This window comes from Musa acuminata, chromosome BXJ2-8 (assembly GCF_036884655.1).
Source record: "Musa acuminata AAA Group cultivar baxijiao chromosome BXJ2-8, Cavendish_Baxijiao_AAA, whole genome shotgun sequence".
Classification (NCBI taxonomy): Eukaryota; Viridiplantae; Streptophyta; class Magnoliopsida; order Zingiberales; family Musaceae; genus Musa; species Musa acuminata.
In genome coordinates this window covers 37,465,732-37,492,697 of record NC_088345.1, presented here as the reverse complement: position 1 = coordinate 37,492,697, position 26,966 = coordinate 37,465,732, and the positions used below count along the sequence as shown (strand labels likewise).

The window sequence follows — 26,966 nt, the reverse complement described above, 5'->3', positions numbered from 1 at the left end:
GGTGAATGCATCACCTGGCAGAGCTCGAGACTGAGCTCAGGCTGATGCACCTATCTGCCAGAGCTCGAAGACTGAGCTTGGTGGTTGCATCGCCTGGCAGAGCTCGGAACTTGAGCTCTGGCGGTGCAACCTCTTGGCTGGGGCGGTTGCACCTCCCAGCCTCGCAGCCCTGGCGGTTGCACCTCCTGGCTGGGGCGGTTGCACCTCCCAACCCCACAGCCCAGGCGGTTGCACCTCCTGGCTGGGGCGGTTGCACCTCCCAACCCCACAGCCCAGGCGGTTGCACCTCCTGGCTGGGGCGGTTGCACCTCCTGGTGCAATCAGGGTCCGAATGGTTCACTCCATTCGGCCCACTTTGAATCTTTTCAGGGGCCCAATTGCCCCAAGATTAAGCTAATGGGATCACCTCCCATTTTCATGCTTAATCATCATGCTAACTACGATTAACTCTAAGACAACTTCTGCAGCTTTGCTCCGATGCGTCAATCGCTTCTTCCGGCGAGTTTCCTGCCAACTTCCGTCGATCAACCGATAACCCTCGGTGATCCTTCTGCGGACATCCGGCATACTCCTGGACTTTGCGACGATCCACTTGGCGAGTTCCGACGAGCTTCGCTTGGCAAGCTTCTGGACTTCTCGGATCTGTTCTCTCTGAACCTCCGACGACCGTCCGAACTTCCGTCGAACTCTCGAACTCCCAACGTGATCATGATCTTGACTCCGGCGCAACTCCTGCTGCTTGTCTTACTCTCATCGTAGTTAATCCTGCACACTTAAAACAAAACTTCAATCGAGACAATTAATCCTAAGCAATTAACCAAGTTGTCCGACATGTCATTGGTCCCTCGACGCTTCGTCCGATTCTTCGGCGCATCGTCCTCTCGTGCAGCCTATTGCCCAATCGGCCAGTTGACTCCGCAACTCCGATATCCTTGGCACAATACCCGCTCTTCTTGGCCCGATGCCCGAGTCCACGGCCCGAAGCCTTCTGTCGATACGTCGACCGATCCACTGGCCCGACGTCCAATCTTCTGACATGTTCCTTCGGCACAATATGATTTTCCTGCTTTAATTGTCTCATCCTGATCGAAGCATCCTGCGTCACTCAAAACGCAGATTAAATCATAAACATATATCAAGTAGTTTCATCATCAAAATACGAGATTCAACAATCTCCCCCTTTTTGATGATGACAACCACTTGATGACGGAGTTAAACTTAACTCCCGGAGTTTAAACAAACTCCCCCTATCAATATGCCATATTGATAGAACCTTGAATTCAAACTGAATTCAAGTCATTGCAATATTCATCATGAATACTTGCAACACGTCAACATGAACTTATGCATAAACTTATGCATCACATGTCATGTCATCAACATACTTCTCCCCCTTTGTCATCAACAAAAAGGAGAAGTACTACAATCAAGTGTGTGTGATATTGGTTCAACTCATTGCATGAAAATCATAATATCAAGTTTTATCATCATGCAAGTTTGCTAATATCAAATACCAACATGAAAAATTGCGATGTAGGCTTTTGATATCATAATGCAAACATTTCAAGTGTTTATCAATTATAGCATTTCATCACATGGTAGGATATCAACGCGTAAAATTACGATACAAGTTCTTGATATCTTAACGCATGATGAAAACATGGCATAATACAAGTTTGGCAATCATAGCATCAATTCATATATCTCTTAATGATGCAAGCATTGCAAATATGGCAATCATATCAATTCATATATCTCTTGATGATGCAAGCCTAACATCAGTGTTCATAGCATCAATTCATATATTTCTCCCCCTTTGTCATCAACAAAACGGAGAACGATATAAGCAAATTTTAAGCATAAGTGCTTGTTGTTATGTATGTGAAATAAATCCTTGCAAGTAAAAACACTTTCATCCATATTCATCAAATCCATTTCTCAAAAAATATTTTTCACATGATGTGTGTATGAGAGATGTATTTGCTAGTCAATTACATATGTCAAAAATCAATGATATGAACTAAACTTGATATGGCATATGCTTGTTAAGTTTGGAAGAGAGTGAACTTGATATGTTAGACTCAAGAGAATCCGAAAATGAAATTTGAGTCTTTCTTCCATTCGAACAAGGTTTTGCTATAGATATTCAATTACAATCATGAAGGTAAAGCATGCTTGTTATCATGGAAGTTTTGTATTCAAGCACATAATTTTCAACATGTAATTGTGTAAAATCATTATGCCAGTCAAGTGATTCAATCATAAAGATAAGACATACTCATCATCATGATAGTATGATAGCAGGTTTACCATATACAAGCTAGCAGAAAATTTGTACATTTTAAGGCCCGCAAGCTAGCAATTTTGAGATGTTCAAGAAAGCAACTCTTGCTTCTTGATATATGCAAATTTGTCAAGTTTTGCTAGATGTGCAAGTTAGCATTTTTGCCTCTTGAGATAGGCAAGCTAGCAATCAAGTTTTTTCATCTTCTTGACTTGTACAAGCTAGCTATCTCCCCCTTTGTCATTGTCAACAAGGGAAAAACCCTTTACATCAATTTCTAAATCATGACAAAGGTAAGTAATCATTCTTATTTGTGCATCATTATAGTTTCAATGCACAAATTCATTAACATTACATTTCAAAAGATTTATGCATGATACTGAAAAATCAATTATCATCATGAGCATATTAAACATGATATTCAAGCATTCATGATATATCATTTTGGCAGCATGATCATAGATATTCAAACAATGGTATCTAGAATTCATTACATCCTATTATGCATGATCATTAACTCCTCATTTGTATTTCATGCATTATTTCATTTCATCTCATAAGGAATATCAAGAAGAGTTATTGGATGATGAGATAAATATTTTATGAATACACAGAATATCATAAGTGTTTCATGTATTCATATTATCACATGAAGCATATTATCATTTTTAAGATTCATAACATGAATAACGTTATTACTATTTCATCAAAATCAGTTTCGAGATTCACATAATATCATGAAATCATTAATCTCGATAAAATGGGAAAAATATTTTCTTTTTAAGTGATTCTTTTAACACATCATAAAAAAGAAAAACTCATTCATAATTCAAGTGATTTACAAGATATTATAAATGAATTTATCACTTGTATTTCACCAAAATCGAGAACTCTTAGAGATAGAAAATGATTGAAGCATTTAATCTGATTGAAGAATGATTCATATTTAAAGTGTAGCATTTGTCAAATCTGAAATCATCAAGTATAACTTTAATATTTTCATTGCAACATTAAGCAAGGTTTCATTGAACATAATTTTGAATGATTCTTATAAATGCCTAAAACTTCTTTAGTTTTAATTTATGATTGACTTTATAATAGCATGCTCAAATCTTTATTTTTATGTCAAAACCATACATTATATTTAATAAATAAAGACAATGAAAAATATCAAGCCTTCCAGACAAAAGCCATGTATCGTCATTGAAAAGCAATATGAAAATCATCAAAATATACATTCTTGCTTCTCAAGCACATAAATAAGATTAATCTCACTAGGTGTAAAATCATTAGATTTCTATCTTGCATTAACATGAGACATGCAATTTTCATTATCATTTTCAAGATTACAAGCATGATCATATTTTTGCATTTTCATTATTAAATTATTAAAAATATAATTTTCAAGAAAATTTAAAGAAAAAGAAAAATGCATCATGAAATGCATCATGTAATTTCGAAGTAAATTAGGGGGATTTCGATTACCTCATCATTGTAGGCTGTTAAGGCGTAGTTTGCCGCCTTGCTTTTGTTGACTTTCTCTTCTTCGGAGGAGCTCGATTCATCCCAATTTTTGTTCTTCTTCTTGCGTTTAAAGCAAGTAGTTCCATTCTTTTTGCTTTTTAATTTTCGTTTCATTTTAAGTTCACCATCACTTGAGCTTATGCTCGAGTGGTCTTCAAATGTTCTATGTCCCAAATCCTTCCTGTTCTTTGGAAGGTTGGTTTGTTCATCATTGTCCTCGTCACTTGAGTCATCGCTCAAGTGGCATTCATTTGTCCAGAGTTCCAAATCCTTCCTGTTCTTTGGAAGGTGGTTCTCAAGTTCTTCACGTGCATTGCACGTCATTTCATATGTGATCAATGAACCAATTAGTTCTTCAAGTGGAAAATGGTTCAAGTTTTTCGATTCTTGAATAGCAGTTACTTTTGAATCCCAAGTTTTAGAAAGTGAGCGCAAAACTTTGTTAACGAGTTCAAAATCTGAAAAGCTTTTACCAAGTGATTTTAAACCATTGACGACATCCGTAAAACGGGTGTACATGTCAACAACGGTTTCGCTTGGTTTCATATGAAAAAGCTCGAAATCAAGCAGTAGAATATTAACTTTCGAGTCTTTGACTCTACTAGTTCCCTCGTGCGTGATTTCAAGAGTGCGCCAAATATCGAAAGCCGTTTCACACGTAGAAATCCGATTGAACTCATTTTTGTCCAATGCGCAAAATAAGGCATTCATAGCCTTTGCGTTTAAAGAAAAATTCTTCTTCTCCAAAACCGACCATTCGTTCATCGGTTTGGAGGGAAGTTGAAAACCGTTTTCAATGATATTCCATAAATCCAGATTTAGAGAAATTAAGAAAACTCTCATTCGAGTTTTCCAATAAGTGTAGTCCAATCCGTTAAAGAACGGTGGACGAAAGACCGAACAGCCCTCTTGAAAAGTCATTTCTCTCGGGTGTAAATCCGAAATGAGAAATACCCCGCTCTGATACCAATTGTTAGGATCGAGAGCACTAAGAGGGGGGGGGGGGGTGAATTAGTGCAGCGGAAATCTTACAATAATTTAAAAACCAAAAGCTGCGTTCGTTCAAAAACTATTATGATGCAAAAGCAAATTCTCAGTTTGTATCTAAGTGCAGTTTGCGTCTAAGCGCAGATTGCGTTTAAGCGCAGTTTTGCGTCTAAGCGCAGTTTTGCGTCTAAGCGCAGTTTTGCGTCTAAACTCAGATTTACGTCTAAACGCAGATTTACGTCTAAACGCAAATTTACGTCTAAACGCAGTTTTACGTCTAAACGCAGATTTACGTCTAAACGCAGTTTTACGTCTAAACGCAGTTTTACGTCTAAACGCAGATTTACGTCTAAACGCAGTTTTACGTCTAGACGCAGATTTACGTCTAAACTTTGAAACTCGTTTGTATACTCGTAGAAGGCAGTATGCAGTTGAAATCAAGACGTAAACGTGAACTGAAATCTGATGATTGAGCGAGGAAAGCCGATTTACGTCTGAATGCAGTTTTACGTCTAAATGTTGAAACTCGTTCGTAAAATCGTAGAGGACAGATTGCAGTTATTAATAGGATTAAAATGTAAGCGTAAACTGCAAAGAAGCTCGTTCGTAAAAGCACGGAAAACAGTTCTGCAGAATCAAACGTAAACGTAAACTGTAATGTATGAAAATACGAATTTACGTCTGAATGCAGATTTGGAGGAACAACACTTAGAACTTGTTCGTGAAAGCGCAGAGAGCAGTAGTGATGAGGGAGGTTTGAAGTAATGATAAAGTGCTCGAAAATAAACGCAAACCAGAGATTTAGAGTGGTTCGGTCAGCCTTGACCTACTCCACTTTTGGCTTCCTCCACCGATGAGGTTGCCGACGTCAACTAGGTGCCTTCCTTCAATGGGCGAAGGCCAAACTGCCCTTTTACAATTTCTCTCCTTTTGACAGGCTCAGGAGACGACCTTTACAAACCTTTCTCTCCTCACTTTACAACTGAAAACTTGAAGAACAGAAGGAGGAGACTTAAAGGATTTACAACACTTTTGAGCTCTTAGAATCACAGAAAAGATCAAGATTTCGGTGTAGGTCTGTATCTTTTCAGTGCTGAATGGGTGGGGTATTTATAGGCCTCAACCCAATTCAAAATTCGAGCTCAAAACGATCAAATCGATCAAATCCCAGAATTCTGGGATCAGGCGGTTGCACCTCTCGACTGGAGAGGTGGCACCGCCTGGCAGAGCTCGAAGACTGAGCTCTGCCGATTGCTTCTCTCTGCCAGAGCTCGAAGACTGAGCTCGATGGTTGCATCACCTGGCAGAGCTCGAAGACTGAGCTTGGTGGTTGCATCACCTGGCAGAGCTCGAAATCTGAGCTCGGTGGTTGCATCACCTGGCAGAGCTCGAAACTGAGCTCAGGCTGATGCACCTCTCTGCCAGAGCTCGAAGACTGAGCTTGGTGAATGCATCACCTGGCAGAGCTCGAGACTGAGCTCAGGCTGATGCACCTATCTGCCAGAGCTCGAAGACTGAGCTTGGTGGTTGCATCGCCTGGCAGAGCTCGGAACTTGAGCTCTGGCGGTGCAACCTCTTGGCTGGGGCGGTTGCACCTCCCAGCCTCGCAGCCCTGGCGGTTGCACCTCTTGGCTGGGGCGGTTGCACCTCCCAACCCCACAGCCCAGGCGGTTGCACCTCCTGGCTGGGGCGGTTGCACCTCCCAACCCCACAGCCCAGGCGGTTGCACCTCCTGGCTGGGGCGGTTGCACCTCCCAACCCCACAGCCCAGGTGGTTGCACCTCCTGGCTGGGGCGGTTGCACCTCCTGGTGCAATCAGGGTCCGAATGGTTCACTCCATTCGGCCCACTTTGAATCTTTTCAGGGGCCCAATTGCCCCAAGATTAAGCTAATGGGATCACCTCCCATTTTCATGCTTAATCATCATGCTAACTACGATTAACTCTAAGACAACTTCTGCAGCTTTGCTCCGATGCGTCAATCGCTTCTTCCGGCGAGTTTCCTGCCAACTTCCGTCGATCAACCGATAACCCTCGGTGATCCTTCTGCGGACATCCGGCATACTCCTGGACTTTGCGACGATCCACTTGGCGAGTTCCGACGAGCTTCGCTTGGCAAGCTTCTGGACTTCTCGGATCTGTTCTCTCTGAACCTCCGACGACCGTCCGAACTTCCGTCGAACTCTCGAACTCCCAACGTGATCATGATCTTGACTCCGGCGCAACTCCTGCTGCTTGTCTTACTCTCATCGTAGTTAATCCTGCACACTTAAAACAAAACTTCAATCGAGACAATTAATCCTAAGCAATTAACCAAGTTGTCCGACATGTCATTGGTCCCTCGACGCTTCGTCCGATTCTTCGGCGCATCGTCCTCTCGTGCAGCCTATTGCCCAATCGGCCAGTTGACTCCGCAACTCCGATATCCTTGGCACAATACCCGCTCTTCTTGGCCCGATGCCCGAGTCCACGGCCCGAAGCCTTCTGTCGATACGTCGACCGATCCACTGGCCCGACGTCCAATCTTCTGACATGTTCCTTCGGCACAATATGATTTTCCTGCTTTAATTGTCTCATCCTGATCGAAGCATCCTGCGTCACTCAAAACGCAGATTAAATCATAAACATATATCAAGTAGTTTCATCATCAAAATACGAGATTCAACAATTGCAGCACACTATGATTATGAGATCTGGCAGATGGATGTGAAAACCGCATTCCTCAATGGGAACCTGGAGGAGGAGGTGTATATGATGCAACCTGAGGGATTCGTGTCCAAGAACTGCCCAGATAAGGTGTGTAGGTTGCTTAGATCCATTTATGGACTAAAGTAAGCTTCCCGAAGTTGGAACATAAGATTTGATGAGGCAATCAGATCTTATGACTTCGTTAAGAATGAAGATGAGCCTTGTGTGTACAGGAAGGTAAGTGGGAGCGCTATCACCTTTTTGGTGTTATATGTGGATGACATCCTCATCATTGGGAATGACGTAGGAATGCTATCCACAGTAAAGGCTTGGTTATCTAGACACTTCTCCATGAAGGACTTAGGGGAAGCATCCTATATCTTGGGGATTAGAATCTATAGAGATAGATCCAAAAGGATGCTTAGCTTATCCCAGTCCAAGTACATAGAAACCATTGTCAAAAGGTTTGTCATGGAAAATTCCAAGAGAGGTCTCATACCGATGAGACATGGGATATCGCTTTCTACGAGTATGTCCCCAAAGACTCCAGAAGAAAGGGCAAACATGAATATGATACCTTATGCCTCAGCAATAGGGTCTATCATGTATGCCATGCTATGTACTAGGCCTGATATAGCGCATGCTCTGAGTGTCACGAGCAGGTATCAGGCGGATCCAGGCTTAGAGCACTGGAAAGCAGTAAAGTGTATCCTTAAGTACTTGAGATGGACTAAGGATCTTTTACTAGTATATGGAGGTAATAGCCTTAAGGTTGAAGGCTACACTGACTCAAGTTTTTAGTCTGATGTCGATGATAGCAAGTCGAATTCAGGGTATGTGTACACCTTGAATGGAGGAGCAGTGTGCTGGAAGAGTTCCAAGCAAGATACCACTGCTGACTCGACCACAGAGTCGGAGTACATTGCTGCATCAGATGCAGCAAAGGAGGGAGTCTGGTTGAAGAAGTTCATTACAGATTTGGGAGTCGTGCCGGGTAGCGAGGAGCCGATCTCCTTATATTGCGACAATAACGGGGCGATTGCTCAAGCAAAGGAACCTAGGTCTCATCAGAAATCTAAGCATGTTCTGAGGAGGTTCCACCTTATCAGAGAGATCGTAGCCCGAGGAGATGTAGCAGTGGAAAGAGTTCCATCTTGAAGATAACATTGCAGATCCACTGACAAAGCTGTTGTCTCAGATTGTCTTTGAGCGTCACAGGGGTCTGATGGGGATCAGACACATAAGTGATTGGCTTTAGGTCAAGTGGGAGATTGCTAGTCATAGGTGCCCAGTAAGCCAATCACGTGAGTGATGGCACGTGTGACTTGATACAGAATCTTTTTGCTTATTATATTTTGGCGTATATAACTTTATAACTATTGCATATGTGCATATATATATTGTGATGTCCTTGGATTTGTGCAATGGGAATCGGATCATGATGAGATCACGATAATGAGATCGATTCACCTTTAAACACATATCCTAAATAATCCCGGTCATAGGTTACTCGAGAGGGACATCATGATAACCGGATAGATTGGTGTGCTGTATACCCGTCCATATGATGGATGCAGCTGGTCTCAAAGCTGCTCGTGTAGGGACACTAGGGATACAGTACAAGTGCTCATTGGAGAATGAGTTCACTGATTGATCCGCTTACGGAATGCTGGATGGTTGATGATGCCTTATTGTCAGACAGCGATTCCGTAGTCCTAGTAGTGTATCTGGTCCTTAGACTTGAGACACCAAGGATGTCCTGTATAAGTGCTCCACTCTTTGATACTAGACTTATAGGTTTGGCTGTCCTAGATCTAGTACAGCTAGTCATTGGGAGTGGTAGTCGACCTTACGAGGGCTATTGAGTGTCGATAGAGGATCATCCACTCTCGACGTCATGAGAGGAATATCCCATGTGTTCTTGCTCAGACAAATCCCTAGCCAGGGTTATTCGGGTTGAGAGAGAAAGAGTTCTCCGGGAGAATCCGATTAGAACGAGACTCGAGTAGAAACCGTATGGGTCTGACAGCACCATGCTCGATATACGGTCTCTGGGATATTAGATGGATGAGGGACTATAGGTACACGGTAACTGAGGATAGACAGGTCCAATGGATTGGATTCCCCTGTATCGTCTAGGGACTACGGCGTAGTGGCCTAGTACGTCCGTAGTCGATGAGTCGAGTGAATTATTACAGAGATAATAATTCACTGAGTTAGAAGGAGTTCTGACGGGTATGACTCACGGCCAGCTCGATATTGGGCCTAGAGGGTCACACACATATGGTAGGTATTGCGATGAGTAGAGGTTCTGATATGAGATATCCGACGGAGCCCTTTGTCTTATTGGATGCATATCCAATACCCACTAGGGGAAGACCCATTAGGGTTTGACAAGGGACCTCTATAAATAGGAGGGATTCAGAGCCTCATAGGCTAGAGTCTTTGCTTGCCTTTCCTATTCTCCTCTCCCTCTCCACCTTAGAGCAGGCCTGGAGTTTTGAGGAGCGTCGTCGCAACCCTACTGTGTGGATCACCGTTAGAGAGGAGGATGCTTGACCTCCTTCACCCTCTCCTAAGGATCTGTAAGGAAACAGGGATATACGATCTCCCTAGGTAACACAATCTACTTTATACGCAGTTTTAAGTTTCGCGAATTTTGCGCACCAATCTTCGCACGACGACGAACATCTTTTTGGGAATCAGGGATTTTGTTTTCTTGTTCTTCCGCTGCACATGTGATGTCGCCCCCATGATTTCCCAACAGAAAGGTCCAAGCTTGATAATAAAGCAAAAGCATGTATCTTCTGGTGATATAGTCTTGAAGAGTTTGGGTACATATTATGAGATCTAGTGAATAAGAAGATTATTAGAAGTAAAGATGTATTTCTTGAAGACCAATTGTTTAATGATGGTGATAATGTTAAGAAGCCAAAAACCTCTATTTATATTCCTTAGAGTTTGGGTCTAGTTCCTTCACCTATAATTTATGATGATTATGGGGGAGATGAACAAGAAGATTGTGGTGAGAATGTAAGTGATGATACTCTTACAATTATGATGCTAAACCAATTGAACAAGCACTTCCACTACTAGTTGAGATTACATTAAGAAGATCCATTAGAGAGCGACAACCATCTACCAAATATCCTCCATATGAGTATGTTATGCTTACTGACGGGGGAGAGCCAAAAACTTACCAAGAAGCTATTCTACATGAGCATAAGAATGAGTAGGTTAAAGCCATGCAAGAAGAGATATGATCCTTACATGAGAACCACACCTATGACTTGGAAAGTTACCTAAAGAGAAGAAAGCTCTCAAGAATAAATGAGTTTACAAATTGAAGACTGAAAATAATAGCTCACAACAAAGATACAAGTTACGACTAATTGTGAAAGGATTCAATCAGAAGAAAGGTATTAACTTTGAAAAATATTTTCTCTTATTCTTAGTTTGGCTGCCCATTTGAATTTAGAAGTTGAGCAACTTGATGTGAAAACAATATTTCTTCATGGTGACTTCGAAGAAGAAATTTACATGGAGCAACCAAAAGGTTTCAAAGTCAAGAGAAAATAAAATCTGGTGTATAAGCTTAGAAAAAGCTTATATGGACTCAAACAGGCCCTTAGACAGTGGTACTCTCACCCAAGCACGCTTAACTTCGGAGTTCTAATGGGATTCAGTGCTTTAGTGCTGGTATGATTGCACTCGTTTTGTGTGCGTCATCCCTTGCCTTTGTGCACGTCGCGGACGGCGTATCGACGACTGGAGCCCATTGTGCACCCCGAAACCTCTCGAACGATCTCGGAATCACCATTGTCAGATCTCTCTGATGCCCACGAGGCCGACCGTGTACCAGACATGGCAAGTGCGCGCCGAAACCATCGGGACATTCTCAAACGAACTCGGAATCGCTATTGCGGCCCCATTCCGGAAAGCTCTCTTCGAGCCCCACGAGACTGATAGCATAGCGGTCACGGCAAATTCCGAGGCCCAAAACCATCGCCTCAGAGGTCGACGGGAGAGGTTTTGGCCGCTCGGGGCGCAAAAAGGTGTGCAACACGAGGACTTCCCAAGGGGTCACTAATCCTAGTACTACTCTTGCCCAAGCACGCTTAACTTCGGAGTTCTGATGGGATCCGATGCTTTAGTGCTGGTATGATCGCACTAGTTTTGTGTGCATCGTCCCTCGCCTTTGCGCATATCGCGGACGGTGTATCAACGACCAGAGCCCATTGCGTGACTCGAAACCTCTCAAACAATCTCGGAATCACCATTGTCGGATCTCTCAGATGCCCATGAGGCCGACCACGTATCGGACACGGCAAGCGCACGCCGAAACCATCGGGACATTCTCGAGCGGTCACGGCAAATTCCGAGGCCAAAAACCATCGCCTCGGAGGTCGACGGGAGAGGTTTTGGCCGCTCGGGGAGCAAAAAGGAGTGCAACACGAGGACTTCCAAGGGGGTCACCCATCCTAGTACTACTCTCATCCAACCACGCTTAACTTTGGAGTTTTGATAGGATCTGGTGCTTTAGTGCTGGTATGATCGTACTTGTTTTGTGTACGTCGTCCCTCGCCTTTGTGCACGTTGCGGACGGCGTATCAAAGATCGGAGCCCATTGCGCACCTCGAAAACTCTCGAACGATCTCGGAATCGCCATTGTCGGATCTCTCCGATGCCCACGAGGCTGACTGCGTATCGGACACAGCAATCGCACGTCGAAACCATCGAGACATTCTCAAACGAACTCGGAATTGCTATTGCGGCCCCATTCCGGAAAACTCTCTCCGAGCCCTACGAGACTGATAGCGTAGCGGTCACGGCAAATTCCGAGGCCCAAAACCATCGCCTTGGAGGTCGACGGGAGAGGTTTTGGCCGATCGGGGCGCAAAAAGGAGTGCAACACGAGGACTTCCCAAGGGGTCACCCATCCTTGTACAACTCTCGCCCATGCACGCTTAACTTCGGAGTTCTAATAGGATTAGTATTAGTGCTGGTATGATCGCACTTATTTTGTGTGCGTCGTCCCTCACCTTTGTGCACATCGCGGACGACGTATCGACGACCGGAGCCCATTGCACGCCCCGAAATCTCTCGAATGATCTCCAAATCGCCATTATCGGATCTCTCAGATGCCCACGAGGCCGACCGCGTACTAGACACGGCAAGCGTGCGATGAAACCATCAGGACATTCTCGAACGAACTCAGAATCGCTATTGTGGCCCCATTTTGGAAAGCTCTCTCCGAGCCCCATGAGACTGACATCGTAGCAGTCACGGCAAATTCCGAGGCCCAAAACCATCGTCTCGGAGATCGATGGGAGAGGTTTTGACTGCTCGGGGCGCAAAAAGGAGTCCAACATGAGAACTTCCCAGGGGGTCACCCATTCTAGTACTACTCTCACCCAAGCACGCTTAACTTTGGAGTTCTGATGGGATCTGGTGCTTTAGTGCTGGTATGATCGCACTCGTTTTGTGTGTGTCGTCCCTCGCCTTTGTGCATGTCGCGGACGGTGTATCTACGTCCGGAGCCCATTGCGCGCCCCGAAACCTCTCGAACGATATCGGAATCACCATTGTCGGATCTCTCCGATGCCCACGAGCCCTACCGCGTACTAGACACGACAAGCACGTGCCGAAACCATCGGAACATTCTCGAACGAACTCGGAATCGCTATTACGGCCCCATTCCGGAAAGCTCTCTCCGAGCCCCACGAGACTGACAGTGTAGCGGTCATGGTAAATTCCGAGGCCCAAAACCATCACCTCGGAGGTTGACGGGAGAGGTTTTGGTCGCTCGGGGCGTAAAAAGGAGTGCAACACGAGGACTTCCTAGGGGGTCACCCATCCTAATACTACTCTCGACCAAGCACACTTAACTTTGGAGTTCTGATGGGATCCGGTGCTTTAGTGCTGGTATGATCGCACTGGTTTTGTTTGCGTCGTCCCACGCCTTTGTGCACGTCGTGGATGGCGTATCGACGACCGGAGCCCATTGCGCGCCTCGAAACCTCTCGAACGATCTCGAAATTGCAATTGTCGGATCTCTCTAATTCCCACGAGGCCGACCGCGTACCGGACATGGCAAGTGCGCACCGAAACCATCGGGACATTCTCGATCGGTCACGGTAAATTCCGAGGCCCAAAACCATCGCCTCGAGGGTCGACGGGAGAGGTTTTGGCCGCTCGGGGCGCAAAAAGGAGTGCAACACAAGGACTTCCAAGGGGGTCACCCATCCTAGTACTACTCTTGCCCAAGCACGCTTAACTTCGGAGTTCTAATGGGATCCGGTGCTTTAGTGCTGGTATGATCGCACTCGTTTTGTTTATGTCCTCCCTCCCCTTTGTGCACGTCGCAGATGGCGTATCGACGACCGGAGCCCATTGAGCGCCCTGAAACCTCTCGAACGATCTCGGAATCACCATCGTCGGATCTCTCCGATGCCCACGAGGCTGACCACGTATCGGACACGGCAAGCGCACGTTGAAACCATCGGGACTTTCTCGAACGAACTCGGAATCGCTATTGTGGCCCCATTCCGGAAAGCTCTCTCCGAGCCCCACGAGACTGATTGCGTAGCGGTCACGGCAAATTTTGAGGCCCAAAACCATCGCCTCGGGGGTCGACGAGAGAGGTTTTGGCCACTCGGGGCGCAAAAAGGAGTGCAACACGAGGACTTCCCAGGGGGTCACTCATCCGAGAACCATATCTGATCATTGCATGTTTACGAAGAAATTTTTAGATGATGATTTCATTATTCTCCTACTATACGTTAATGATATATGTATTGTTGGCCATAATGTTGGAAGAATTGAAAAGCGTAAAAGAGAGTTAAGTAAGTCGTTTGGCCGCTCGGGGCGCAAAAAGGAGTGCAACACGAGGACTTCCCAGGGGGTCACCCATCCTAGTACTACTCTCGCCCAAGCACGCTTAACTTTGGAGTTCTGATGGGATCCAATGCTTTAGTGCTGGTATGATCAAACTCGTTTTGTTTGCGTCCTCCCTCCCCTTTGTGCACGTCGCGGACGGCGTATTGACGACCGTAGCCCATTGCGCGCCCTGAAACCTCTCGAACGATCTCGGAATCGCCATCGTCAGATCTCTCCGATGCCCACGAGGCTGACCGCGTACCGGACACGGCAAGCGCACGCCGAAACCATCCGGATTTTCTCGAACGAACTCGGAATCGCTATTGCTGCCCCATTCCGGAAAGCTCTCTCCGAGCCCCACGAGACTGACTGCGTAACAGTCACGGCAAATTCCGAGGCCCAAAACCATCGCCTCGGAGGTCGACGGTGTTGAATCTCGGATTTTGATGATGAAGTCAATTGTCATTTGTTATCTAATCTATGTGTTGAGATAAGTGTGCAGGATTAACTACGATAAGAGTAAGACAAGCAGCAGGAGTTGCGCCGGAGTCAAGATCATGATCACGTTGGGAGTTCGAGAGTTCGACGGAAGTTCGGACGGTCGTCGGAGGTTCAGCGAGAACAGATCCGAGAAGTCCAGAAGCTTGCCAAGCGAAGCTCGTCGGAACTCGCCAAGTGGATCGTCGCAAAGTCCAGGAGTATGCCGGATGTCCGCAGAAGGATCACCGAGAGTTATCGGTTGATCGACGGAAGTTGGCCGGAAACTCGCCGGAAGAAGCGATTGACGCATTGGAGCAAAGCTGCAGAAGTTGTCTTAGAGTTAATCGTAGTTAGCATGATGATTAAGCATGAAAATGGGAGGTGATCCCATTAGCTTAATCTTGGGGCAATTGGGCCCCTGAAAAGATTCAAATTGGGCCGAATGGAGTGAACCATTCGGACCCTGATTGCACCAGGCGGTGCAACCGCCCCAGCCTGGAGGTGCAACCGCCAGGGCTGTGAGGTTGGGCGGTGCAACCGCCCTAGCCTGGAGGTGCAACCGCCAGGGCTGTGAGGTTGGGCGGTGCAACCGCCCCAGCCAGGAGGTGCAACCGCCAGGGGTGCGAGGCTGGGAGGTGCAACCGCCCCAGCCAAGAGGTTGCACCGCCAGAGCTCAAGTTTCGAGCTCTGCCAGGCGATGCAACCACCGAGCTCAGTCTTCGAGCTCTGGCAGAGAGGTGCATCAGCCTGAGCTCAGTCTCGAGCTCTGCCAGGTGATGCATTCACCAAGCTCAGTCTTCGAGCTCTGGCAGAGAGGTGCATCAGCCTGAGCTCAGTTTCGAGCTCTGCCAGGTGATGCAACCACCGAGCTCAGATTTCGAGCTCTGCCAGGTGATGCAACCACCAAGCTCAGTCTTCGAGCTCTGCCAGGTGATGCAACCATCGAGCTCAGTCTTCGAGCTCTGGCAGAGAGGAGCAATCGCCTGAGCTCAGTCTTCGAGCTCTGCCAGGCGGTGCCACCTCTCCAGTCAAGAGGTGCAACCGCCTGATCCCAGAATTCTGGGATTTGATCGATTTGATCATTTTGAGCTCGAATTTTGAATTGGGTTGGGGCCTATAAATACCCCACCCATTCAGCACTGAAAAGATATAGACCTATACCGAAATCTTGATCTTTTCTGTGATTCTAGAAGCTCAAAAGTGTTGTAAAGCCTTTAAGTCTCCTCCTTCTGTTCTTCAAGTTTTCAATTGTAAAGTGAGGAGAGAAAGGTCTGTAAAGGTTGTCTCCTAAGCCTGTCAAAAGGAGAGAAATTGTAAGAGGGAAGTTTGGCCTTCGCCCATTGAAGGAAGGCACCTAGTTGACGTCGGCAACCTCATCGGTGGAGGAAGCCAAAAGTGGAGTAGGTCAAGGCTGACCGAACCACTCTAAATCTCTGGTTTGCGTTTATTTTCGAGCACTTTATCATTACTGCAAACCTCCCTCATTACTACTGCTCTCTGCGCTTTCACGAACAAGTTCTAAGTGCTGTTCTTCCGAATCTGCATTCAGACGTAAATTCGTATTTTCATACATTACAGTTTACGTTTACGTTTGATTCTGCAGAACTGTTTTCCGTGCTTTTACGAACGAGCTTCTTTGCAGTTTACACTTACACTTTAATCCTATTGATAACTGCAATCTGTCCTCTACGATTTTACGAACGAGTTTCAGCATTTAGACGTAAAACTGCATTCAGACGTAAATTGGCTTTCCTCGCTCAATCATCAGATCTCAGTTCACATTTACGTCTTGATTCCAACTGCATACTGCCTTCTGCGAGTATACAAACAAGTTTTTGAGTTTAGACGTAAATCTGCGTTTAGACGTAAAACTGCATTTAGACGTAAATCTGCGTTTAGACGTAAATCTGCGTTTAGACGTAAATCTGCGTTTAGATGTAAATCTGCGTTTAGACGTAAAACAGCGTTTAGACGTAAATCTGAGTTTAGACATAAATCTGCGTTTAGACGTAAATCTGCGTTTAGACGTAAAACAGTGTTTAGACGTAAATATGAGTTTAGACGTAAACTGCGCTTAGACGCAAAACTGCGCTTAGACGCAATCTGCGCTTAGACGCAAACTGCACTTAGATACAAACTGAGAATTTGCTTTTGCATCATAACAGTTTTTGAACGAACGCAGCTTTTGGTTTTTAATCATTGTAAGATTTCCGCTGCACTAATTCACCCCCCCCCTCTTAGTGCTCTCGATCCTAACAGACGGGAGAGGTTTTGGCCGCTCGGGGCGCAAAAAGGAGTGCAACACGAGGACTTCCCAGGGGGTCACCCTGTTAGGATCCTTTTATTTTTCCTTTTATTTTCTGTGCTTTCCTTTTATTTTCTGCATATTTATTAAGTCTGTTTAGTTTAGCTAAAATCGGAACTCTATAAATAGAGATGTAACTGCTTCTTTTCGCTAATCTATGACAAATACTATTTTATCTTTTGACAAACCCTAGGAGGCCGATCCCCTCGAACCGATCAAAGAGGGCCGATCCCCTCGAATCGATCAAGGAGGTCGATCCCCTCGAAATGATCATCCCCTTTTCTTCTTCTTTTTATGATAAGACTTTAGGGTCTTATCAATTGGTATCAGAGCAGCGATCCATGGCTCGTTCCCGCTGCAACATAACTAAAAAAAAAAAAAAAACAAAGGGGAAAGGAAGAGAGAAAGCAGAGAGAGAAGAAGAAGAAGCCGCAGCCACGCATCCCTGCTTCCTCTGCTTGCGGCCAGCCCACCGCCGCCCCTGCTCTCCGGCAGGCCGCGCCCTCCCTTGCTGCCTCCTTTCCATTGCCGGCGCCCGTATCCCAGCCGATCGACCAACGCCGCCGCTGCCCCCCAGCCGGCGACCTCTCCTCCTCGCTTTCCCGTCTCGCTCGAGCGAGAAGGATCACTAGCGTCGTCTCCCTGCCAACGGACCACCCCTTCGTCGTTGAGACTCTCGGCGACGCTGCCCTAACTTCTCTGCCACCGTGCCCCCCTCGGGTCGCAGCCGCAGCCGCCGGTTGCCCACCTCCACTTCACGGCGACTGAAACAGGGCAACTCACCGCTGCTGCCCTTGTTTCCAACCGCGCCTCCTCCAGCACTCCTCTTTCCCTTGAGTGCCGTTGCCGCCCAGCCATCCCATCACCGCTGTGGGCCACCGTGCGACGACCGCCACTCGTCTCCCAACTGCCGCCGCTTCACCTTGCTCTGCATCTAACCGAAACAGAGCACCGCGCCACACCTTGCTCTGCATCTAACCGAAACAGGACACACTTGCTCTGCCCTTGTTTCAGCCGTGCCACAGTCGCGTGGGTTCCCTTGCTGCTGCCGGCTGTCGCCACTGTCGATGCTACTGCCCGGATACTGTGCAGATGCCCTTGACTAGACATCAGAAACAAGAACCGGGGATTACCGACTTGCAATCGTACGCAATGGCTATCGATAACTCAGTGAAGGCACAAATGGAAGCGTTGGAAACCAGAATTGAAAATCGGCTACAAGAAACTCTTCATGATTTCAAAAAGAGCTTGTTAGAGTACTTTAGCAGGTTTTAACAAGATGGAAGCTCAAGTTCTACGCTAAACAGATCGAGAGATACAGGAAAAGGGCCCCAGGATGGTGACACACACTACCCACGTATCAAGGTAGAATTTCCACGATGGGAAGATGGGGATCCGACCAGTTGGATCTCTAGGGCGGAAATTTTTTTTCGTTTTCACAGAACTCCAAAAGAATCTAAGGTAGAAGTGGCCTCAATCCAGCTCGATGGAGATGCAATCCAGTGGTATGATTGGTATGTAACTTGCCATGGAATTCCTTTGTGGGAGCAGTTTAAAAGAGGACTTCTTGTTCGCTTTGGCCCATCCGAATATGAGAATGTTGATGACCAACTCGCCAAAATTCGTCAGACTTCTACAGTGTTGGAATATTAGAGTAGATTTGAAAGATTGTCCAACCAAGCTAGAGATTGGTCAGAACGACAACTTCTGGGTACATTTATTGAAGGGCTTATTCCCGAGATCCGGTGTGACGTTAAGGCTCGTCAACCTCGCACTATGATGGCTGCGATTTCATATGCACGCCTACATGAAGAAAAAATTAGTGTGGAATATCGTCGAAACAGAGGTACCAATAAACAGGTGCTTAGCAGGCAACCTACCTCATCTACTCCAAGTCGAAACTATAACACTAGCAGACTAACCCGAGAAGAACTCAAAGAAAGGTTAGCGAAGGGTTTGTGCTGGCATTGCGATGAAAAGTGGAGTAAGGAGCATCGATGCAAACAAGGAAGACTTTTGATGATTGAACCGATCGAGGAGGAACCGGAAGTAGAAGTATCAGATTCCGATCATGAAGAAGTGGAAATTAATGATGATGTTGAAGCCGTCACACATACAGTGCATGCATTGGCTTGCTACTCTAATCCACAAACTATGAAAATTGGGGGAACTCTTAAACACCAGTCTGTCACTATTTTGATTAATACGGGTAGCACTAATAATTTTATGGATAGAAAAATTATAGCCCGATTTGTTGAATCTCGTATTTTGATGATGAAGCCACTTGATATATGTTTATGATTTTGGATTAATCCATTCGGACCCTGATTGCTGTGGGAGGTGCAACCGCCCAAGCCAGGAGGTAGCACCGCCTAGGCTATGTCTCCCAGCGAAACTGGGCGGTGCAACCGCCCCAGCCAAGAGGTGGCACCGCCCCAGGCTCAGTCTCCGTGCGAGACTGGGCGATGCAACCTCTTCTGTCAAGAGGTAGCATCGCCAGAGCTCAAGTTTCGAGCTCTGCCAGGAGGGGCAACCTCTCCAGTCAAGCGGTGCAACCGCCTGAGCTCGGTCTTCGAGCTCTGGCAGAGAGGTGCAACCGCCCCTGACAGAGGTGGCACCGCCCAGAGGCTCAGTCTTCGAGCTCTACCAGGCGGTGCAACCGCCCCAGTCAAGAGGTGCAACCGCCTGATCCCGGAATTCCGGGAATTGACAGATTTGAGCTCCAAATTTGAACTGGGTTGGGGCCTATAAATACCCCACCCATTCAGCACTAAAAGCACAGAACACACACTCGAAATCTTGCTGTCTTTCTGTGATTCTTAGAGCTCAAAACTGTTAGTTCTCCTCCTTCTGTTCTTCAAATTTTGAGTTGTAAAGAGAGGAGAGAAAACTTCTGTAAGGGTTGTCTCCTAAGCCCGCCAAAATGAGTGAATCTGTAAGAGGGTGGTTGGCCTTCGCCTATTGAAGGAAGGTCTCTAGTTGACGTCGGTGACCTCATCAGTGGAGGAAGCCAAAAGTGGAATAGGTCAAGATTGACCGAACCACTCTAAATCTCGATTTGCATTTCCCTTGAGCATTTTACCTTTACTGCAAACTTTTCAATAGCTTACTGCCCTCTACGATTTTACGAACGAGTTTCAAGGTTTAGACGTAAATCTGCGTTTAGACGTAAATCTACGTTTAGACGTAAATCTACTTTTTCGCATGATGATCTTATTACAGATTGCATTTACGTTTTGAGCTGTACAATAGCAGCACACTGCCTTTATACTTCTGCTTAAACTGTGTCTTATCTAATCAAGTGATTTACGAATCCGCACTTAGACGTAAATCTGTTTCTTCGTACGAACGTCGGATTTCAGTTTGCGCCGATATTCTGGTTTTCATCATAGCTGCAAACTGCCTGCATAGTTTGACTTTAACCTTGCTTAGTATCAACTTTCATACAGAAGTTGTTTTTATCGTTCGAACGCAGCTTTCGATTTTAATCGCAGAAAGTTTTCCGCTGCATTAATTCGCCCCCCCCCCTCTTAGTGCTCTCAATCCTAACACTTGGTATCAGAGCCCGGTTTTTCTCATTTCGGATTTACACCCGAGAGAAATGGCTCTTCATAGCTTTTAAGAGGGCTTTTCGGTTTTTCGTCCACCATTGTTTAATGGATTGGACTACACTTATTGGAAAACTCGAATGAGAGTTTTCTTGATTTCTATGAATTTGGATTTATGGAATATCATTGAAAACGGCTTTCAACTTCCCTCTAAACCGATGAACGAATGGTCGGATTTGGAGAAGAAGTATTTTTCTTTAAACGCAAAGGCTATGAATGCCTTATTTTACGCTTTGGACAAAATTGAGTTCAATCGGGTTTCTTTGTGCGAAACGACTTTCGATATTTGGCGCACTCTTGAAATCACGCACGAGGGAACTAGTAGAGTCAAAGACTCGAAAGTTAATATTTTACTGCATGATTTCGAGCTCTTTCAAATGAAGCCAAGCGAAACCATTGGTGACATGTACACCCGTTTTACGGATGTCATCAATGGTTTAAGAGCTCTTGGCAAATGTTTTTTGAATTATGAACTTGTGAACAAGATTTTGCGTTCTCTTTCTAAGAAGTGGGATTCAAAAGTAACGGCTTTACAAGAAACAAAAGATTTAAATATTTTTCTACTTGAAGAACTAATTGGTTCATTGATCACATATGAAATGACGTGCAATGCACGTGAAGAACTTGAGAACCACCTTCCAAAGAACATGAAGGATTTGGGACATAGAACATTTGAAGACCACTCGAGCATAAGCTTAAGTGATGGTAAACTTAAACTACAAATGAAACAAAAATTAAAAAGTAAAAAGAACGGAACTACTTGCTTTGAACGCAAGAAGAAGAACAAAAATTGGGATGAATTGAGCTCCTCCGAAGATGATGAGAAAATCAACAAAGGTGAGGTGGCAAACTATGCCTTTACGCCTTTCGACGCTGAGGTAATCAAAATGCCTTTAATTTACTTTGAAATTACATGATGCTTTTCATAAAGCATTTTTCTTTTTTATTTAATTTTCTTGAAAATTGCATGTTTAATAATTTTATAATGAAAATACAAACAATTAGGAATCATGCTTATCATTCTAGTAATTTTGAAAATAATCATGAAAATTACATGTTTATGATAAACAAAATGATTTTGATTAAAAATACCTTATGAAATTATGCTATATGTGGTTGAGAAGTAATAATGTGTATCATGTTGATTTCCATTGTTATTTCTCGATTTTGAGCATATGAAATCATGTTTAATTTGAAGTTATGATTAATGAGTATATATTTTTGAAATTATGATAATTCTTGATATTTATGGATTATCGATTTTCATGATAATAACAGTGGCTTTAAAAAATTGATGCATGTTTTCATAAATGAAAAGGCATGCTAACATGAAATCGATCACTTAAAATGAAACACTTAAAAAAGGGAAAAATATATTATCAATAAAATCATGAATCTATTTATGTTATAAATTTTGTGAGCCATAAAAATGATTTTGATGATTTAAATTTGAAATGAGCTTTATCAAAATCATGATCTTGATTTATCAAATTGAATGAATTGAAAATGAATGATGATTTTTCTCTTGATTGTGACTTGTATTCCTTGTACTCATGATATGATTTTTATGTAATTCTTTGTATTCATGAAATATTTATCTCATCACCCAATTATTTCTTTTCAATATTCCTCAAGTGATGATATGAATGCATGAGATATTCATGAATTTATTTTGATGTATGCAAATGAGAAGTTTCAATCATGCATGGTAGGATGCAATGTGACAAATTAATACCATGATGATTTGAAATATTTATGATTTGGAATGATGCATATGCTTTTTATTATGATAATGTATGATGTGTATCATGAATGCTTAAAAAAATTAAATAAATAAATGTTTATATCATGTTAGATGGTTTTACGTATTATGCATGATAAGCTATAGTGATGAGTGAAACAATGATTGAAATAATATGAATGATGATTTGGAATCATGCATATAATAATGAGTTTATATGTTTTGAAAATGTGCATGTTTTAATTTGAAAATATAATGATGCACAAATGAGATTGATACTAACCTTTGTCATGATTTAAAAATTGATGTAAAAGGTTTTTCCCTTCTTTTTGACAATGACAAAAGGGGAGATAGCTAGCTTGCACAATTCAAGAAGAAAGCAAAAATTGCACTTCTCAAAAGAGAAGAAATTGCTATCTTAAACATCACCCAGGAATGCTATCTTGTCTATCTCAAGAAGCAAAAAGTTAACTTGCACATCTAGCAAAACTTATATTTCAAGAAGCAAGAGTTGCTTTCTTGAACATCTCAAAATTGCTAGCTTGCGGGCCTTAAAATGTAAAAATTTTTTGCTAGCTTGTATATGGTAAACTTGCTATCATACTACCATGATGATGAGCATGCCTTATCTTCATGATTATATTTGAAAAATTATGGCAAAAATATGTCCGAATGATTAAACGTGTTAAAATTATTTTTCGGACTTTTTTGATTGAATGATCAAATCACTTAATTGCCATAATGATTTTACACAATTACTTGCCATGATTACATGTTGGAAATTATTTGCTTGAATACAAAAATTTCCATGATAATAAGCATGTTTTACCTTCATGATTGTAATCTCTAGTAAAACCCTGTCCGAATGTATGAAAGTGTCAAATTTCATTTTCGGATTTTCTTGATCCTAACAATTGGATTTTCTTGATACATTATCCTCTTCCGAACTTAACAAGCATATGTCATATCAAGTTTAATTCACATCATTGATTTTTGACATATGAAATCATCTAGCAAATGCACTTATCATGTGAAAAATATTTTTCGAGAAACATATTTGATGATTCCCTCTTATAAAAGGAAGATATTTTTACGTACAAGGATTTGACTCACTTACATATCTTAATCCTTCCAAAAATGAAGTGTGCTTTAATATCTTATCGATTTGAACTTCACATATGGCCTTCCTCCTTCATGTAAAAAGATAACAAATAAAAAGGAAGAAGCAATAAAAGCTATCTCCGTGTCATGTTTTCCTTGAGATGTTTGCATAATTGGTATCCTATCACTCACTGTTGGAAAATAACATGAACCAACTTATGGCATCGCACTTATATTTAAAATTTGCTTATATCGTTCTCCTTGTTCTTGATGACAAAGGGGGAGAAATATATAAATTGATACTATGAGTGCCATATTTGAAGAATATGAATAGATGTCATGAATGCCATATTATGATGAGATATCAAAAGCAGCATTCATATGAATAGGTGCTATGAATGTCATATCATGTTAAGATATCAAGAACTTGAATCACAATTTTACATATTGATATCTTACCATTTGATAATAGGAAACTTGCATGATGGTAACAATAGATATTATGTTTTTCATTCAATGAGTTAAACTTACATCACAAACACTTGATTGTGGTACTTCTCCTTTTTGTTGATGACAAAGGGGGAGAAGTATGTTGATGACATGATATGTTATGCATAAGTTTATGATGACATGCTGCTTGGATTTTTGAATCCAAGAGTTTCTATCAATATGGCATATTGATAGGGGGAGTTTGTTTAAACTTCGGGAGTTAAGGTTAACTCCGTCATCAGGTGGTTGTCATCATCAAAAAGGGGGAGATTGTTGAATCTCGTATTTTGATGATGAAACCACTTGATATATGTTTATGATTTAATCTGCATTTTGAGTGACGCAGGATGCTTCGATCAGGATGAGATAATTAAAGCAGCAACATCATGTTGTGCCGGAGGAACATGTCAGAAGATTGGACGTCGGGCCGGTGGATCAGTCGACGTATCGACAGAAGGCTTCGGGTCGTGGACTCGGGCATCGGGCCAAGAAGAGCGGGTATTGTGCCAAGGATATCGGAGTTGCGGAGTCAACTGGCCGATTGGGCAATAGGCTGCAGGAAAGGACGATACGTCGAAGAATCGGACGAAGCGTCGAGGGACCAATGACATGCCGGACAACTTGGTTAATTGCTTAGGATTAATTGTCTCGATCGAAGTTTTTGTTTTGAGTGTGCAGGATTAACTACGATAGAAGAAAGGCATGCAGTAGGAGTTGCGCCGGAGTCATGACAATGATCACGTTGGGAGTTCAAAAGCTCGACGGAAGTTCGGACAATCGTCGGAGGTTCTGCGGGAACAAATCCGAGAAGTCCAAAAGCTTGCCAAAGGAGCTCATCGGAACATGCCAAGTGGATCGTCGCAAGTCCAGGAGTTTGCTAGAAGTCCGCAGGAGGATCACCGAGGGTTCGTCGGATGATCGACGGAAGTTCGTCGGAAACTCGCCGGAAGAAGCGATTGACGCATCGGAGCAAGCTGCAGAATATGTCTTAGGAAATAATTGTAGTTAGCACATTGATTAAGTTAGAAATGGGAGGTGATCCCATTAGCTTAATCTTGGGGCAATTGGGCCCTTAAAAGAATCAAATTGGGCCGAATGGATTAACCTATTCGGACCCTGATTGCTGTGGGAGGTGCAACCGCCCAAGCCAGGAGGTAGCACCGCCCAGGCTATGTCTCCCAGCGAGACTGGGCGGTGCAACCGCCCCAGCCAAGAGGTGGCACCGCCCCGGGCTCAGTCTCCGAGCGAGACTGGGCGGTGCAACCTCTTCTATCAAGAGGTAGCACCGCCAGAGCTCAAGTTTCGAGCTCTGCCAGGAGGTGCAACCTCTCCAGTCAGGCGGTGCAACCGCCTGAGCTCAGTCTTTGAGCTTTGGCAGAGAGGTGCAACCGCCCCTGACAGAGGTGGCACCGCCCAGAGGCTCAGTCTTCGAGCTCTGCCAGGCGGTGCAACCACCCCAGTCAGGAGGTGCAACCGCCTCATCCCGAAATTAGGTGCAACCTCTCCAGTCAGGCGGTGCAACCGCCTGAGCTCGGTCTTCGAGCTCTGGCAGAGAGGTGCAACCGCCCCTGACAGAGGTGGCACCGCTCAGAGGCTCAGTCTTCGAGCTCTGCCAAGCGGTGCAACCGCCCCAGTCAGGAGGTGCAACTGCCTGATCCCGGAATTTCGGGAATTGACAGATTTGAGCTCCAAATTTGAACTGGGTTGGGGCCTATAAATACCCCACCCATTCAGCACTGAAAGCACAGAACACACACTCGAAATCTTGCGGTCTTTCTGTGATTCTTAGAGCTCAAAACTGTTAGTTCTCCTCCTTCTGTTCTTCAAAGTTTGCGTTGTAAAGAGAGGAGAGAAAACTTCTATAAGGGTTGTCTCCTAAGCTCGCCAAAAGGAGTGAATCTGTAAGAGGGTGGTTGGCCTTCACCTATTGAAGGAAGGTCTCTAGTTAACGTCAGTGACCTCGTCGGTGGAGGAAGCCAAAAGTGGAGTAGGTCAAGATTGACCGAACCACTCTAAATCTCGGTTTGCATTTCCCTTGAGCATTTTACCTTTACTGCAAACTTTTCAATAGCTTACTGCCCTCTGCGATTTTACGAACGAGTTTCAAGGTTTAGACGTAAATCTATGTTTAGACGTAAATCTGCGTTTAGACGTAAATCTGCTTTTTCGCATGATGATCTTATTGCAGATTGCATTTACTTTTTGAGCTGTACAATAGCAGCACACTGCCTTTATACTTATGCTTAAACTGCGTCTTATCTAATCAAGTGATTTACGAATCAGCACTTAGACGTAAATCTGTTTCTTCGTACGAACGTCGGATTTCAGTTTGCGTCGATATTCTAGTTTTCATCATAGCTGCAAACTGCCTGCATAGTTTGACTTTAACCTTGCTTAGTATCAACTTTCATACAAAAGTTGTTTTTATCGTTCGAACGCAGCTTTCGATTTTAATCGCAGAAAGTTTTCCGCTACACTAATTCACCCCCCCTCTTAGTGCTCTCGATCCTAACACGATTAGCTTACCACATTGAATATTGTGACAAATTTGAAGTCAAGGTCGCCGATGGACGGATTTGAACCTGTGACAGCAAGTGCTCAAAGATAAAACTAATTTTGCAAGGTCAAGAATTATTTGTGGATTTCTTTTTATTACCCTTGGAAGACTATGAAGTGGTGCTCGGAATTGAATGGCTATCAACCCTAGGTGATGTCTCCTGGAATTTTTCTAAACTGATTATGAAGTTCTTTATTAATGGAAGACATGTGACTCTTAAAGGAAGACGTGGGGGTAAGGTTACAACTATCACGAGCCATCGGATGGAGCGGGTCCTTCGGAAGACACACACTAGATATTTGGTGCAATTGCATAACATTGAAA

General features: G+C 44.0%; 5 non-coding genes and 2 pseudogenes across 5 annotated transcripts; all 7 read right to left on the bottom strand.

The window, feature by feature from the left end:
- Nucleotides 1–11,536: 11,536 nt before the first annotated feature.
- Nucleotides 11,537–11,655, bottom strand: LOC135621202 (5S ribosomal RNA). The gene has a single exon (XR_010490427.1). It is a non-coding gene; the product is annotated as a 5S ribosomal RNA (ribosomal RNA).
- Nucleotides 11,656–11,925: 270 nt separating this feature from the next.
- Nucleotides 11,926–12,044, bottom strand: LOC135621312 (5S ribosomal RNA; annotated as a pseudogene).
- A 341-nt stretch (nt 12,045–12,385) lies between these two features.
- Nucleotides 12,386–12,501, bottom strand: LOC135621318 (5S ribosomal RNA; annotated as a pseudogene).
- A 341-nt stretch (nt 12,502–12,842) lies between these two features.
- Nucleotides 12,843–12,961, bottom strand: LOC135620971 (5S ribosomal RNA). Its single transcript, XR_010490199.1, has one exon. It is a non-coding gene; the product is annotated as a 5S ribosomal RNA (ribosomal RNA).
- Nucleotides 12,962–13,302: 341 nt separating this feature from the next.
- LOC135621055 (5S ribosomal RNA) lies at nt 13,303–13,421 on the bottom strand. The gene has a single exon (XR_010490281.1). It is a non-coding gene; the product is annotated as a 5S ribosomal RNA (ribosomal RNA).
- A 270-nt stretch (nt 13,422–13,691) lies between these two features.
- On the bottom strand, nt 13,692–13,810 carry LOC135620517 (5S ribosomal RNA). The gene has a single exon (XR_010489760.1). It is a non-coding gene; the product is annotated as a 5S ribosomal RNA (ribosomal RNA).
- Nucleotides 13,811–14,358: 548 nt separating this feature from the next.
- LOC135620878 (5S ribosomal RNA) lies at nt 14,359–14,477 on the bottom strand. Its single transcript, XR_010490107.1, has one exon. It is a non-coding gene; the product is annotated as a 5S ribosomal RNA (ribosomal RNA).
- Between the last annotated feature and the right edge of the window lie 12,489 nt (nt 14,478–26,966).